At 32.8% G+C, this 16,068-nt stretch overlaps 1 pseudogene; it reads right to left on the bottom strand.

The window, feature by feature from the left end:
• Positions 1-1,927: 1,927 nt before the first annotated feature.
• LOC104609660 (noroxomaritidine synthase 2-like) lies at positions 1,928-3,368 on the bottom strand (annotated as a pseudogene).
• Positions 3,369-16,068: the final 12,700 nt, after the last annotated feature.

The following is a 16,068-nucleotide window of genomic DNA, read 5'->3' as shown; positions in this document are numbered from 1 at the left end:
ATAAGATTTGCTGTTTATTTTCACATTTATTTTCATGTTTCCTTTATTCTACCTGCAACGGAGGAAAATCACTCAGACACCAAGTCACAATTCCTCTTTCATAATCTGAAACAAATCTCCACATGGGGCTTGGGTAAGTGAACACCTGACAGGCTGGATCTCTTCATTTCACTCCATGTGTTCAATCTCCACATCTTCGTACAACATCGCTGCTGTTCTTTACTATCTTTTGACATCACAACTTGGGAGACGGAACAAAGTTTGACCAACGGAGCTTGTCATAATTTGTTTCAACTTTATGGCCTTTGAGTCACTTTGCATTTATCTTAATTTTTCCTCTTTGTAAAAGTCTTCTCATAGCAAATTAAACAGTTCAGAAACTTATACATAGATTTCTCTTCTTGAAAAGAAATGATGAATGTGCACTGCATCCACGGCAATTTAATACTTATAGGATTTTGAATCTGCTGCAGCAAGTAATGAGCTACAAAATCAATCACGAGCGGATACACCAGTGCTCTATACACATGAGTGATGAGACCCATGTGTGGTGTGGGCTCATATGAGTTTTATGTGTACATAATATTCGCATATTCACTTGCTTTTGAACTGGTGTTGACCCAGACGGTCAATTTCAGTTTGATTAATTATTCGATTTATAGCTCGATGAATAAAAAAAAAATTCTCAATTAGAATTGGATTCAAATGGAACCTAATTAAATTCGAACTTGAACTATTCAATTAAAACTAAGGGTAAGCAAAAAAAACCAAAAAATCGAATTGATCGAAAAAAATCGATTGAAATTGAACCGAAAAACTGGTTAATCAAATTGGTCGATTCGGTGTTTTTAAAAAACCAAAGGTACTCGTTTGATTTTGGTTAACTAATATAAAAAACCGGCGGTTAATCGAACCGATCGATATACATATTTTTTATATATTTTATATATACTTATGTATAGTATATATATTTTTTATATATTTTTTATATTATTAGTTAATAAATATGTATTATATATAAATATATAAATATATAAATATATATATATATATATTTATAATTTTTTATTATATATTATAAAAACTAAAAACCCAAAAAACTAGCAAACTGAACCGATGATTAACCGAACCGATCAACTGGTTAACCAATTGATTTCGGATCAATTCCGACTACTGATTTTCTAAAAACCAGTACTATCGATTTAGATAAAAAAGGGCACCCCTAATTAAAACTTAGTTCGATTGTAGTTAGATCTCTTCGTATGGATCGGATAGCCCAATATACCGCCCTGGCCTAGCCCGTTTTAAATTTAAACCCACAAACATAAAGTCTGAGATTTTGAACTTCGAATTAGGCTTGATCAGAACACTCATGCCTTTTAATTGGATCTGGGGTTCAATCATCAGAAAACCTGAGCCCGACCTGGCTAACCAAAATTGTAACCACATTTTATTTTATGGTACACCTATCTATGTAGACAAATACAATATATAACGTATATAATAAATTTGTGATAAGTTCACATCCTTGTATATGAATAATATGAGTACTATATATAAATAGTTAATATTTATATACAAGCAGGCATGCATGCATGCATCTTTATCCAAATTAATGTATACACGTGGGTGCTCATTGGGATAAAGTTTCTCTATGCAGTAGATCAGATTCAGACACAGCAATTGACTATATTATTTTATTGTTTATGAAAAAATGAAAAGAAAGAAAATAGAGATAATACTGACGATTCACATCATGCATTCTCTCTCTCTCTATATATAGACCATAATATTAAAGCGTATGTTTCATATTTTCTATCTGGCTAGGATGTGCAGTTCTCCTTCGGCAGGGCTACACTTATTTAATTACCTCCGTATATATATTGTCAATTAAACTGCAAGTAATTAGTAAAGCTAATAATAAAGATTAGTAATTTACTGAACCCCAAGGCGGCCTTTCCTGTATCTTGACCATTAATCCGTGTTTCATCTGACAAATTATGCTTGGTTTCTTGGAGACGGGTAGAACCTCATCAACCAGTTCAACATGGAAATTAAAGAGCAGAGTGGCAGCAGCCAACTTCATCTGGGTAAAAGCCATTTCCCTACCTACGCAGGTTCTGGTTCCAGTGCTGAATGCGAATAAATTGGACATGATCTTTTGAAGATCTAGCGTTCCATCATCACGAATTCATCTCTGGTGCTTGAACTCCAAACAGTCCTCTCCCCATATCCACGGCATCCTCCCAACGGCATAATGGGAGAGTACTACATACATCCCAGATTCCCAGGCCGGACGACGCTGCCATCGGGGAGTACATCTTCCTTGAGAACTCCTCTGGTGTTGAATTTAACCGGAGGATATAGCCTCAAGGTTTCACAAAATGCCGCATGCAAGTACACCAACCCTGACATCACCTTCATCAAACACCACCCATGGCCGCCATATCCTTCGTTCTCTCTCATCAGTATTCCCTTCACCTGCAGCAATTTATTCATCTTCTCAGAGAATACAAACCCTAATTCTTCCAAGATCTTTGCTTCTACATGTGGGTTCTTACAGACCAACCAAAAGAACCAACTAAGGGATGCAGCGGTTGTGCTTTGTCCAGCGATATTGAAGGTGAGCATGTTGTCTCTGAGGAGCTTGTCACTGACGTCTTTTTGAGACTTGATGTAGATGGCCAATGTGGTATTTGTTTCCACTCCTTGAAGCAATTCTTCTCTTGTCTGGGAAATGAACTCGGCCGACAAGGCATCTCCAGTTGCCCATGCCTTTGAATACTTCTTCTCCGTTCCAACCTTCAACCAGCGCATCAACTTCCAAACAAACGTAGGCAATGCAAACCTATAAAGCATGGCCTCCTCTGCATTCTCAACCACTTGGAGGAATTCATTAGTAGGGAATTCTGGAGACAGATAGCCCAAATCTCTTCCATATACCGTAGCAACGGTGGTCTCAAACGTGAATCGAGACATCACATCTTTCAGATCAAGACAACACCCTTTCCTCGCCAGATCAACTAACAATGGAATGAGCTTGTCGTCGACTATCTTCCTGGTAACGTCCGCGAGGAAAGTCCGAAACTGGGCAGACCTGAAACTTGAATGTGCCATCTTTCTTTGTGTGGACCATTTATCAAAATCAGCGTTAAATAGTCCATCTCCAAGAATGTCGAATTTCTCGAAGACTCCCAAGAACTTCAGTGAGCGCAATTGAGGCATCTTGTAGCATGGTCGCCATAGAGTTTTGTAGACATCGTAAATTTGTGCCGAGTTGTGAATTCGTCGTGGGTATTTTTGTAGCATTGGTTTAGCGCTTTTCTGTGCTATTGCGGTCCCCTAGCTAATGGGAAATTTTCACTTTGTTTCTCCAAACTGGCATGTATATCGGGCCAAGTTCAATTAATTTTGTAAGATTTAAAGGCTTGAGAAATCAGACAAGATGATTGATTGATCAAATAATTGATTTCTTCATATATAATGGAGTTCTGAGTTAGTAGTCCCTTCACGGCAACGTCCTTCACCCTTAAAAATTAAGAAATAAAATTCTTAGGTGGAAGACTTGAGTGGAAGATTTAACGGCCAGTTTGGAAAGAGTATAAATACAAATATGCATGGTGTAAATACATACAAAATAATATAAAATACATGGTACGAGATTTTTAAATTTCCAAACTAAGCCTAACAGAATTCAAATTTCCAAAACTTTAAGGTTACTTTAAGTAGGTTTTTAAATTTTAAGACATTTTAAGTATTTATAAGGTAGTTAAGGGGTAAGTAATTAGCCTTTCTAAAAATCACTATTGATAAACAAAACGTGTGTTGCTTCCTAAGAGTAGACAATTGTTTTATATTTTAATTTTTTAAATAACTAATAACAATTTATATTTTATATACTATTTTTATAATTATTTAAAATACAAAAATAATAATAATCAATTTTCAACTAGGACTATTCATCAACCCGATGAAACCGATCAACCTGACTTAATTCGACTCGAGTTAGTCGGTTTTCTTGTATTTTTGGTCGGCTTTAGTTTAGCATCTATCAACTCAACTAGGTCAGGTTAGTTTCGGTTTGACCATATGTAAACTAACCAAAACTGAATCGACTCAATCATAGATATATGTTAATATTTTATAATACAAGAAAGTGGGAAATTTCCCACATTTCTTAAGTCTAAAATATTTTATATTATAAATTAAATTTTTTTAATAATAGCACTGTAATTTTTTAAATTTAAATTTTATTTTTTAAGTTTAAACCTTTTAAACAATCGACTGAACTAAAAATTGATACAAACTGCCAATCCAAATCGGCTAGGTCTCTTCATCAAACTGATGAAATCGGCCAAACTAACCAACCAGACCCAACTTGACCCGAGTTGGTTGGTTTTCTAGGATTTCTAATCGGCTTCAGTTCAACAACACTACATGACCAAGTCAAGTTAGTTTTGGTTTGGCCATTTGTAAATTGAACAAAACAGAATAAACGCAACCATAGATATATAATAATATGTATAATTTAAATATAGTTTTTAATACAAGAAAGTGGGAAAATTCCCATATTTCTTAAGTCTAAAGTATTTTATATTGTAAATATAAAATTTATAATTTATAATTTTAATAATACCATTGCAACTTTTAAATTTAAAATTAGATTTTTAAGTTTAAATATTTTGAACCGATCGACCAAACCAAAAACCAACCCAAACCGGCTAGGGCTCTTCATCAAACCAAAGAAATTGGATAAACCAACCAACCAGATCTAGATCAACCCATGTTGGTCAATTTTGTAGTATTTCCTGTCGGCTTCGGTTCAACAACTTCCCAACCCGACCCGGTCGGGTCGGTTTCAATTAGGGGTGTAAACAGATCGAATTCGAATGGAATCAAGCAATATTCGAATTCGAATTTGATTAGAAAATCTGATATCTAAATTTGAATCCAATTAAATATTCGAATATTCAATTCGATTAATTAATTATTTTAGATAATTAATAAATATTTTATTGATATAAAGTATACAAATATATAAATTATTTATATAACTTAATTATTATATATAAATTATATAAAATATTTTATATATTATATATAAGAATTAAATAGTCAGTTAAATTCAGATATTTATCAAATAGAATCATGTCATATCTGAATCCGAATTCGATTAACTATTCTATAAGAATAGGATATCCGAATTCGACCGATTAGATATTTGAATTATCCGAATTTGATTTGATTATGTCGAATATCGAATTCGAAATCGAACTTTCGAATACCGTTGACACCCTAATAGCACCCAACAATTTGTTTCCCTAGACATTGACATATTATTATTACTATTAATTGAAAAGTGAAAATTTTAGATGATGATGATAATAATAATAATTTTCAATGACTTTTTATACTTTTGTCCATAAACACAATTCTTATTTATCACTTATTTGTTTAATATGATGTTTATTTGAAAGTACACATTAATAGCACCCTACAACTTATTTCCCTAGTCTTCCATATGTTAGACAGTGTAAGCCCTTAGCTCCAATCAGAATGATGTACATTATGACATTTAATGTAAATGAATAAAGTACATAGTTGATTCATGTTATTATGGTGCGTTTCTGTGTAATACCCTTAAACTGAACATATATGAAACTCATGTTAGTTTAGAATCTTCACAGCCGTTGAATAGATCTGGGGAGATTTATCCTGCCAAGGCTGACACTGATGTTCCGCCAAATTGGTTGGGGTGGCTTGTCTTAGCTGCCAGAGTGAGACCTAAGGTACATGTAGTGTGGGTTTTCTTGAAACCCTGAACCGGACCAAAATTCCAGTATTGCCCTGGACCTTGGAGATAGATGGGCAAAACTGGAATGTTACACTTGACCCCTAGACTCGATTATGATACTACACTAGGTGTCGGATTAGGCTATCTCTGATATGCCAATCAGTGATATCCTTAGACGGGGTCAAAACCTGGGTATGTTGGGACAGTCCGAGAATTCATCTAAGTGGATGATCATAGTGATAGGATTAACCCCTTTGTCGGACAAAGTTAATAATCGGAGATGCACTCTCTCTGATGGAAACCAAAACTGCCGGTAGTCGATTTCAATCGTTGAAATTTGTTTTGCAAAATATATTTATATATATATATATATATATATATATATATATATATATATTATGGTTTCAAAATGCTTGCAAAAGGTTTTAATTCCCGGGATCCATGTGAATAGAGAGTACAACACTGTACCTTGCAGCCGAGGGAGAGGTTTGTCGGGCAATATTTGATCATTATGGGCTGAGAGGTTAAGTGTAAGACCATCGAGGGTAATACCTAATGGGCTAATCTTGCATCTGCCCACAATCCTTGGGTTTTTATAAGGTGGCTTGACCCAAGGACCATTTAGTGTAAATGTTGGGCCCATTAAAAGCCCATGGTGATGGACTCAGGGGTTCATTGTCTCCTATAGTGAATTCAGCCAGGCCTTGTAACAGAAGCTGGGATGAACCCATGTGGCTGATGTGTAAATCAATTTTTGGGTCCCACGCCATACAAGGATATCCAACTGGGCAGCAGTTTGGAGGGTAAGTGAGCAGATGGACTTAATGGGCCTAAAGCCCAATTCGAACTAGCTTAATGGGATTAATTAAAAGGGGGTGGTTCTGGAATTTAGATCAGCAGATAGGATAAGAGATTGTCCCTATCCACTCAGAGAGTCCAGATCCAAATAAAGATTTGGATAAAAAAACTCCTAATTAGATTAGGATGGCTGATCTTTATCTGCAGATAAGATAAGGGATTATTCTTATCTCTTTAAAGAGAGTCTGGATCCAAATACAAGATTTGGATTAGGAAACTCCTAATGGGATTAGGAGATGCTCTCTTTAAAGGTAATAAATAGAGGAGCAGGGAGAACCTCCAATACACGATTCTCTGTTCAAAGATTTCAAAGAGAGAAGAACCTACAGTTCGACTGCTCCTGTCTTCTGCTCCTTCCTACTCTTGCCACCATACCAGTTCGATCTCCACCTATGGGAGAGATCAAGAAGTGTTCTTGATATTACCTTTTGGCAGAAAAGGTAATCAGAAGTCGTGCTCACTAGCCCTCCATCAGATTCTTGTTGAAAAATTTGGTTCTTATTGAAGAACCATCCTGCTGATTCTGATTCATCCTGCACCGTGTCATCTTCGGTGGAAGCAGTCTTTGGATCTTTCCTTGGGCGTGAATACCTTCATTGGAGGCTATTAGTACCTCGTATCAGGTATATCCCTCCACTTCCTTTTGGTTTCTAATCTGATCTGATTTAGGTTCAGGATTGATCATTGAAAATGCAGTTTTCTAAAATAGGGAATGTGATTCTCACATGAGAGAGAAAAATTTTTTAAATTTCGCCCAACCTTCCTGCAGGGTTCGGCCATCCATATGATGGATCTCTCATCCCTTCACCATATTAACATGTTATTATTACTGGCAAATGAGTAGTGCAAATTTTGCACGATGATGATGATGATAAAAATAGTTTTCAACAATTTTAAAATAATTATTATTTTAACGCTTATTTGTTTAATAAGATGGTTATTTGGAAGTATACATTAATAGCACCCTACAACTTGTTTCCCTTGACTTCCACATTGAAATGTTATTATTAATAGTAAGTGAGAAGTGCAAATTTTAGATGATGACTATAACAATAACAATAACCATAACCATAACCATAACCATAACAACAACAACAACAACAACAACAACAACAATAATAATAATAATAATAATAATAAATGTTTTATATTTTTGCATAACCATAACCACAACAACAACAACAACAATAACAACAACAACAACAACAACAATAATAATAATAATAATAAATGTTTTATATTTTTGCATACAAATATAATTATTATTTAACACTTATTTTTTTAATAAGTAATGATGATGACGATGATAGTGATAATAATAATAATGTAATAGTTTAAACAATTTTTAATATTTTTCATACAAAAAAATAATTATTATTTATCTCTTATTTTTTTAATATGATGCTTAATTCAAAGTACACATTAATAGCACCCTACAACTTGTTTCCCTAGACATCCAAATTTGCATGTTATTGTTACTAGTAAGCAAGAAGTGCAAAATTTAGATGATAATGCTAACAATAATACTTTTCAACAATTTTTGAAAAGTGTAAATTTTAGATGATAATATTAACAATAGTACTTTTCAAAAATTTTAAACAATATTTTTATATTTTTGTGTACAAATAATTATTATTTATCACAATTATGTTTAATATGATGGTTATTTGAAAGTATGTACACATTAATAGCACCCTACAACTTGTTTCCTTAGACTTTCACAATTACATGTTATTATTATTAGTAAGTGAAGTGTAACTTTTAGATGATGATAATAATAATATTTCTCAAAATTTTAAAGCACTTTTTTATATTTTTGCATACAAAATTCATTATTATTTATCAATTACTTGTTTAATATGATCAATATATGATAGTAGAGATATGCCCAAATGAGTTGTACAAAATTTATTTACTTTTTGTAACTTTTTAATTTTTATTATTTAATTATGACATCAAAACACATTTGAGCTAAGGTTGAACTATTGACCTACCACTAAATGTTTCTATAATTTTTTTTTTATTTTTTGTTTGCTATGATTAATATGTAATATTAAAGATGTGCCTAAATGTTTTTTTACAATTTTTTTTTGCATTTTTCTTAATTTTTTGCCTTTTTATATTATTTGTACCTTTATTATTTAATAATGATATCAATGGCTGACACATTTGTCTCAAAAGTTTGAATGTTGACTAACCCCAAAATACAAGCACAATTTCATTTTTGGGCCAGTTTTTAACTTTTTGTATTTCATTTCTAATATCAATAAAAGTAATTATTGTTTACCATGCATACATGTTTTTATACAATATGATTGATGATAAAACATTAGAGATGTGCCCAATTTTTTTATCATTTTTATTTTTTATAGTTTTTGTATATATTTCTATTTTAAAAGTTTTATTATTTAAAAATGTCATCATGGGTTGATCCATTTGACTTAAATGATTGAATTAAATATGACATCATGGGTTGACATCATAGTATTATTAATTGACTAAATTTTGGGATGTCTTTAAACATGGACCAAATTAAAAGATAAAGGCATTTTAGTCAAGAACAACATTCAATGAAAGATGATGAGAGTTAATACCTTAAATATAAGGCTTAATGAGAAGGAATTAAGTAAGGTGAAAAGTAGTAGTTTAAGTTACATTTTCTACACTCACAATTAGAGAGGGGCCAAGTTCAAAAAAAACATAAATAAATAAAGAGGGTATTTTAGTTGAACAAAAGTTTCTAACTCTCATTGTTACTTTTAATTGATAGGAGTATAGTATAAATTAATAATATTATAGATATAGATATAGATTAGGGTAAAAGACTTAAAACCTTCCCTAAGTTTCCTTATAAATACTAAAAACCTCCCCCTCTCTTTTGTTAAAAGGTTAAAAGATTTACACCTCCCCTGTCAAAACAATAACAAGTTGTTATATCTAATGGAATGAATAAAAAAGCTCCTTTGCCCTATGGATGCAAACGGATCAAATCATATTCAAATCAGGATATATCCGAATCCAATCCGATCAAAAGATCTCATCGGATCTCGTAAGCATGGATTTGACTTCAAATTCGATATGGAAGTCAAATATTTGGATCTTATCTGATCCGGATTGATTTTTTAAAAAAATAATAAATTATTAAAAGAAAAAACAAAAAATACAAATATATTTTCAACTATTTTCATCATATACATATACATGTTTTTTATAAAAAATAAATAATATGACAAATTTACAAAAGTGCAATATAAATAAATAAGTAACATATATAATGTGTTATATATTTATATAAATAAATAAATAACATATATATCGGATCAAATTTTGTCGAATCAGATAGGGGTAATCCAAATTCGATCCGGTTTCTAATCAGATCCTATTATCCAATCCTATCCGAAGATCTGAATCCAAATCCAAGAATATAGAATCGGATCGGATCAGCATTCGATCCATTTCCACCCCTACTTTTGCCCTTATATATTCATTGGCTATGTTTGGTTTGAAGGAAAAAGTAGGGAAAGGAAGGTCTAAGCCTACTTTTGCCCTTATATATTCCCTACCTTCCCCTTCCTTACCCTACATTTTCCTTCAAACCAAACATAGCCTAAATTCTAAAAACAAGTTAAAAGGTCCAAGCCTCATACTCGATGCATCAGCATCCATGGTTATGAATTTTCAAAACAAGTTGTTATATTTGATAAAAGAAAATCATATTTTTAATTAATTTTATTTTTACGGTGGATTTGTAACTATGAAGACTGGAGAGATAGTGAGAGTTTTCTATTCATGTAGAAGTTTTGCGCCTCGCCTCACTATTATGGAAATTCGGTATCCTAACCCAAATTTAATTTAGGCTCTGATCCATTTTTACTTCATATTTGAGAATTGAGAGTTAGGGGTGATTGCCCAGCTGAATCACGGATTTGACTCGCATAATTGTGTGCCCAAAAATAGTGAAACCCTAATTTTTCCTTGGGCTCTTCTTACATTTTCACATTGGGTTGGTATCCTGTACGTCTTCCCAGCTGCCCATCTCAATGTCCTTCCCCACTCAGGGAGACATCTGTTTTCCCAGTCCGATACGCAAAAAATTGCATATCTAAGCATATTGGATGCTCTGAACCATAGAGCCCCCACCACTTGGCCCAATCGCCAATTGTTATGCATTTTGTCATAATCACTTTATATAACACTACTCGGTACTTATGCCTGCACAGGCTTTGTTAACTATGGTTAAACCAAAAGGAGCTAAGCTGGTTCAGACCACCCCAAGTATTATTTTTAGTATTAGGTTTAATTTATAAATACAAATTAAAAGATTTCATAGTAAAAAAAATTAATAATTAATAATAGTGGGGTAACTTCTCAGTAATAGAACAATCCAACAGTTCTTCTTGTTCAACTACTTACTTACTTAGGCAAGGGAAGCAGACGGCTTATTTGTAACAAACTCAACATGCTGGTCTATTTCAAACCAAAGCTTAGACGACGATCCTTTCAAATTGTTGGACCATGACTTTATTGTGACTCCAAATACAAAACAATGTGAGTTCTGTGATCTTTGCACTAATTAAGGTCCTCAATCTCTTGGTCCTTTGTGAAAAAGGAGAGCATGAAGTTCTCTCACTGTACCCTCAATCTGTGACCATCTGGGAATCAATTCGTTTTTTCCAAAAATTGGATTTTTCTTAAAACCGTTGATTTTGATCAGCGAATCTCTGAACCGAACAATTAATCATTCAAACGATTTTAACCGTTTTTTATTTTTTGTCAAAATAGACTGAACATTCGGTTTGAATGATCGGACCGCTCGACCCAATAACCGAACCCTTGACCGATTCGATTTTAAAAGCCATGGTGACCATTCATCTAATGCACTTTTAAGAACGAAGGTGAATTTGGAGTAGTCACTAATCATCTCCTGTAACCAGGCATCAGAAACATGAGTTCGATCCTCTCTATATCCTATTTCTTCTTAACAAAGATGATCAACAAAACCATTTGTCACTCTCATCAAGTGATCGATGTTGGCTAATTAGACCCTTGAGTTGGTGGTAAAGCTCCTGTATGACTCTTTCTTCCTGCATCCCAGGTACACACTCTTCGACTAGTAGAAAGGAAATGGAAACAACCTTGACCTTAAATTCCCGTCCCATAAATTATTTTTCAGCCATGAGCTTGTTAACCCAATAGTCCAATTGGTCACTCGGCATTACTACAGAAAAATGGAGGTATGAGATCAAACCTACCGAGGTTCTCCATAGTACAGTCAATGGGCCTCAAATGCGCTCTGCTGATTGCTATGGGCAAGATAGATGAGAGCTGGAAAAAGAAAAATCCGATTAAATATTCGATTCGATTCGAATTTGATTAATTAATTATTTTAGATAATTAATAAATATAAAAATAAACATTTTATTGATATAAAGTATATAAATATATAAAATATATAAAATATTGTATATAGGAACTAAATAATCGGTCGAATTCGGATATTTATCGAATCGAATCAGGTCATACCCAAATTCGAATCCGATTAACTATTCGATAAGAATAGAATATCCAAATTCGACCGATTATATATTCGAATTATCCGAATTCGATTCGATTATATCGAATTATCCGAATTCGATTCGATTATATCGAATATCGAATTCGAAATCGGATTTTTGAATACCGTTGACACCCCTATTTCTCTATACTAGGCAACACTCCATCGACATGGTTTCTATTGTATTAAAAAAAAAGGTAAATTACAAAGACCCCCCCATACTATGGGGTCAGTGGCAAAGACCCCCTGTACTTTAATTTGCAACAAAACCTCCTGTACTTTTACTTTGTGACAAATACCCCCTTAGCCATTAAGTTAGATGATGGGAGGTGTTAAATTACCAAAATATCCCTTTAAACTTTTTTTATTTTCTTTTTTTACGATTTTTTCTTAAAACTTAATTACCCAAAACACATTTGATCGTCGAACAAAAAAATCTAACTTTAAGACCGTTGATAGGAAAACAAAAGAGAACCCATGATGTATCTTCAATCTCTCCATATTTTCTAGCACAGGAAGCAATACTCTCTCTCTCTCTCGAATTGTTCTTTTTGTATCAGAACACATCTCCAAATTCTCAATTTCTTCATTTGGGTGCTTTCTGTAATGAGACTTCTTGTGTTAGCAAATACGCCATACAAGTGAACGACTTTTCTTGCGGAGGTAGTTCAATGCAAGGTTGTCGTCCTCTAGTATCATTGATCCCTTTGATCCAAAATGCAGATGCAATCACTTGTATAGACAAGAAGTTCAAATCGGGTATTTGCCAGCAGCCTAATTCTCTCTAATATCACAAATAGAACATTTCTCAGGCAACTCACTGTATTTGACCAAAGAGCAATTCTGCAACAATGAGATGTCTCACGACATTTTGATCAGATGTAGCAGAGAAGAGGGGTTGAAGCATCTGGTGCTATCGGTTTGTATCGATAAGAAGAAGGTCATTTGAGTGAAGAGGTTGCAATGGAATTTCAGGGAAAACCAGACCATTTTTGTTCTAATGGAATGTCAGCAAAGAAGGTTCCTCTTCTTGCAACTTTGGACAAATTGATCCAAGATATAAACTCAATGTGCTTGCGTGTTTCTTAAGCATAATTCTGAGTTGAGATTATGCGCGTGGCTTCTTTGTTATTAGTTTAGATTATGCGTGTGGCTTCTATGTTTTGGTTGATTTCTGGTCATTTGCATCTCAAATTCAGTTAGTGTTTTTCAAAACTATTGAAGGGTGGAAAGAGCATAACTGGACGTCAATTCATGATAAGTTTAAGCCTACAAGTCCAATATCAGTACAAGTCCAATATCAGTAGTAGGGAATACTGAATTCTAACTTTTTTGTTGCAGAATTTGGAGCGCATGGTTATTTTTAATGTCGTCAAAGGCATCAGTGCAGAGTCAGTTCTTGGATCCTACGTGTTGTCCTCTTTAGATTCTCAGTATGTTTATGAACCGGGTTCCTAATGGTTCTTGCTTTATATTTTATGGTTTTAGTGTGGTGATGGGTATCTATGGCGGTTTGGTTGAAGATATCTTTCTCACCATTCAAATAAATAAGAAAAGGGTAATTTGGGGATTTAAAAAATAAAATAGTTAAATAAAAATATTTTTTTAAAGATAACTGACAGAAAACTAACGGAGGGGGCCTTTATCTAACGGTTAATGTTTAAGGAGGTTTTTGTTACAAATTAAAATACAGGGGGTCTTTGTCACTAACCCCAGAATATAGGGGGTGCCTTTGTAATTTACCCTAAAAAAAGACTTGAAATCGATTTCAGCCCAAGCCCTAATCCACTAAAGCCAAGCTTAAATCAACTTCAGCCCTAAACCAACTGGAAAAGTCGGATTTGGTTGGGTGAAGTAGAATTTCAGCTTATGGTTAGGGTTGAGAAGAAAGAACATGACTTAATTTGAGTTGGGTTAGGGTTAAGGTTTTAGCCAACCTGGATCTGGCTTCACTTCAAATTAGTTTCATTGTATGTAAAAATGTTAGGGCAAATAATAAATTGCCACCATGTACTTTGAGGCAGGACTGAGACAGTGGGACCCGGGGGAGCCAAGGGCCCCCATGGTCCAGAAATCCCCACTTGTGAAAAACTATTCTATGTAAGTTCCCCCCTCCCCCAACTCCCCATTTCAATGTTTGCCCCCCTATGCTCATTCATATTTATTCCTCCTCTCAGTCTATTTTAGATTTTGTCCCCCTTATAAGAAATTCCTCGCTCCGCCTTTGCTTTGAGGGCAATGACACTTAACCTCAAACTTTCATATAAAATAAAGACCCATCATGTAAAGGTAAAATAAAGTCCATTGAAAATTCGAGTTCAATGGGCTGAGAGTGTGGTTTCAAATCCCACTATTATCATCTCTCTAAAAAAAGAGCTCTTAATTTGTTGTATTGTTCACTTAAAAGCGTAACCAATTTCTTTTATAAATTTTATATATTTTTTATTATTAATCGAATACAAATTGAAAATCCATATCTTATTACATAAACACTTCATCCAAATTCGTGATAATCATATTGAGTTGTGAAGTTTTAAGTATCATTGCTAGGCATATTTTCTTTGCTAGATTCTTCTTTTTATAATATTTAATTTTTTTGGTGTATTTTTTTTGTTCATTTATCTAAAAAAATGTAAGCTTTAAATAGAGGGAATTGAATGGGGGTGAAAAGTAATAGTTCAATTTATAATTTAAACTTCATAATTAAAAATGGACTAAATTAAAAAATGAGTATTTTAGTCAAAATAAAGTTTCACAATCTTATTCATATTTTTAATAGTGGTGTAAATATAGAATTATAGATGTATTTAATTTTTTCTATAACTATTTTGTATTTTTTGTGTAAAAATAATTCTAATATGTCGCACTTACTTTTTGTTTAATATGATAAGCATATGATACTATACATGTGTTTTTTTTTTTTGCAAAATTTATGTATTTTTTTTCTTTTTATGTTTTATTAACTTTTATTATTTATTTATGACATTAAAGGTTAACATGTTTGACCCAAAATTTGAACTATTGATCTTTGCCAAACAGTAAAATAATTTCATTTTTGCTCAATTCTAATTTATGTATTTCATTTTAATTACCAATAAAAATAATTTTTGTTTATTACACTTTTTTTTAATTTGATTAATAAAAATATAATAACTGACTCTAAGTTTTTTTACATTTTATATAAGTTTTTATATTTATTTCTATTTTAAAAATTTTATTACCTAATTATGACTTCATAAGTTGATCCATTTGATTGGGATGGTTAAATTGCTTAACCACCATTTGGATTAATAATTGTTTTATTTTTTAGTCAATTTTAAAATATATGAGTTTATATTATTAAAAATATTGACACAAATCCAATTAATAAGAGAAAATGGGAGTTAATAATTTAAGTATAAAACTTAATGAGAGAGGATTAAATGAGGTGGTAAGTAATAGTTGAAGTTACATTTTCAACATTAACATTAGAGATAGACTAAATACATAATTATGGACATTTTAGTAGCCATTAAAGTTGGCATTAAAACTATAATAAAATGGATTTTATACCCTTTCTCATACGAAGAACTGAAGAAGTAAAGGGTAATTGTAGCTCAAAAAAAATTTTCACATTACATTCACACTTTTATATATAGTATAAATATAGATTTATAAAGAGCGCAATTATAGCATACGCTGTAGGTGTGGCAAGAAAATGATACCAAAAAAATATAATACTAGAAAAACTTACAACCAATCAACCGAAAGAAACCAATCAAGTGAATTTTCACCAAAATTCAAGGGGGTCTGTGATTGGTCACAGCCTTTCGGTATCATATCTTTCTAGCACCGTAGATTTTCCCTACCAAATAAATAACCG

Source organism: Nelumbo nucifera, chromosome 5 (genome assembly GCF_055504915.1).
Source record: "Nelumbo nucifera cultivar China Antique chromosome 5, China Antique-T2T, whole genome shotgun sequence".
NCBI lineage: Eukaryota > Viridiplantae > Streptophyta > Magnoliopsida > Proteales > Nelumbonaceae > Nelumbo > Nelumbo nucifera.
The sequence above is the reverse complement of the archived record's forward strand: the minus strand, read 5'-3'. Positions and strand labels throughout refer to the sequence as shown.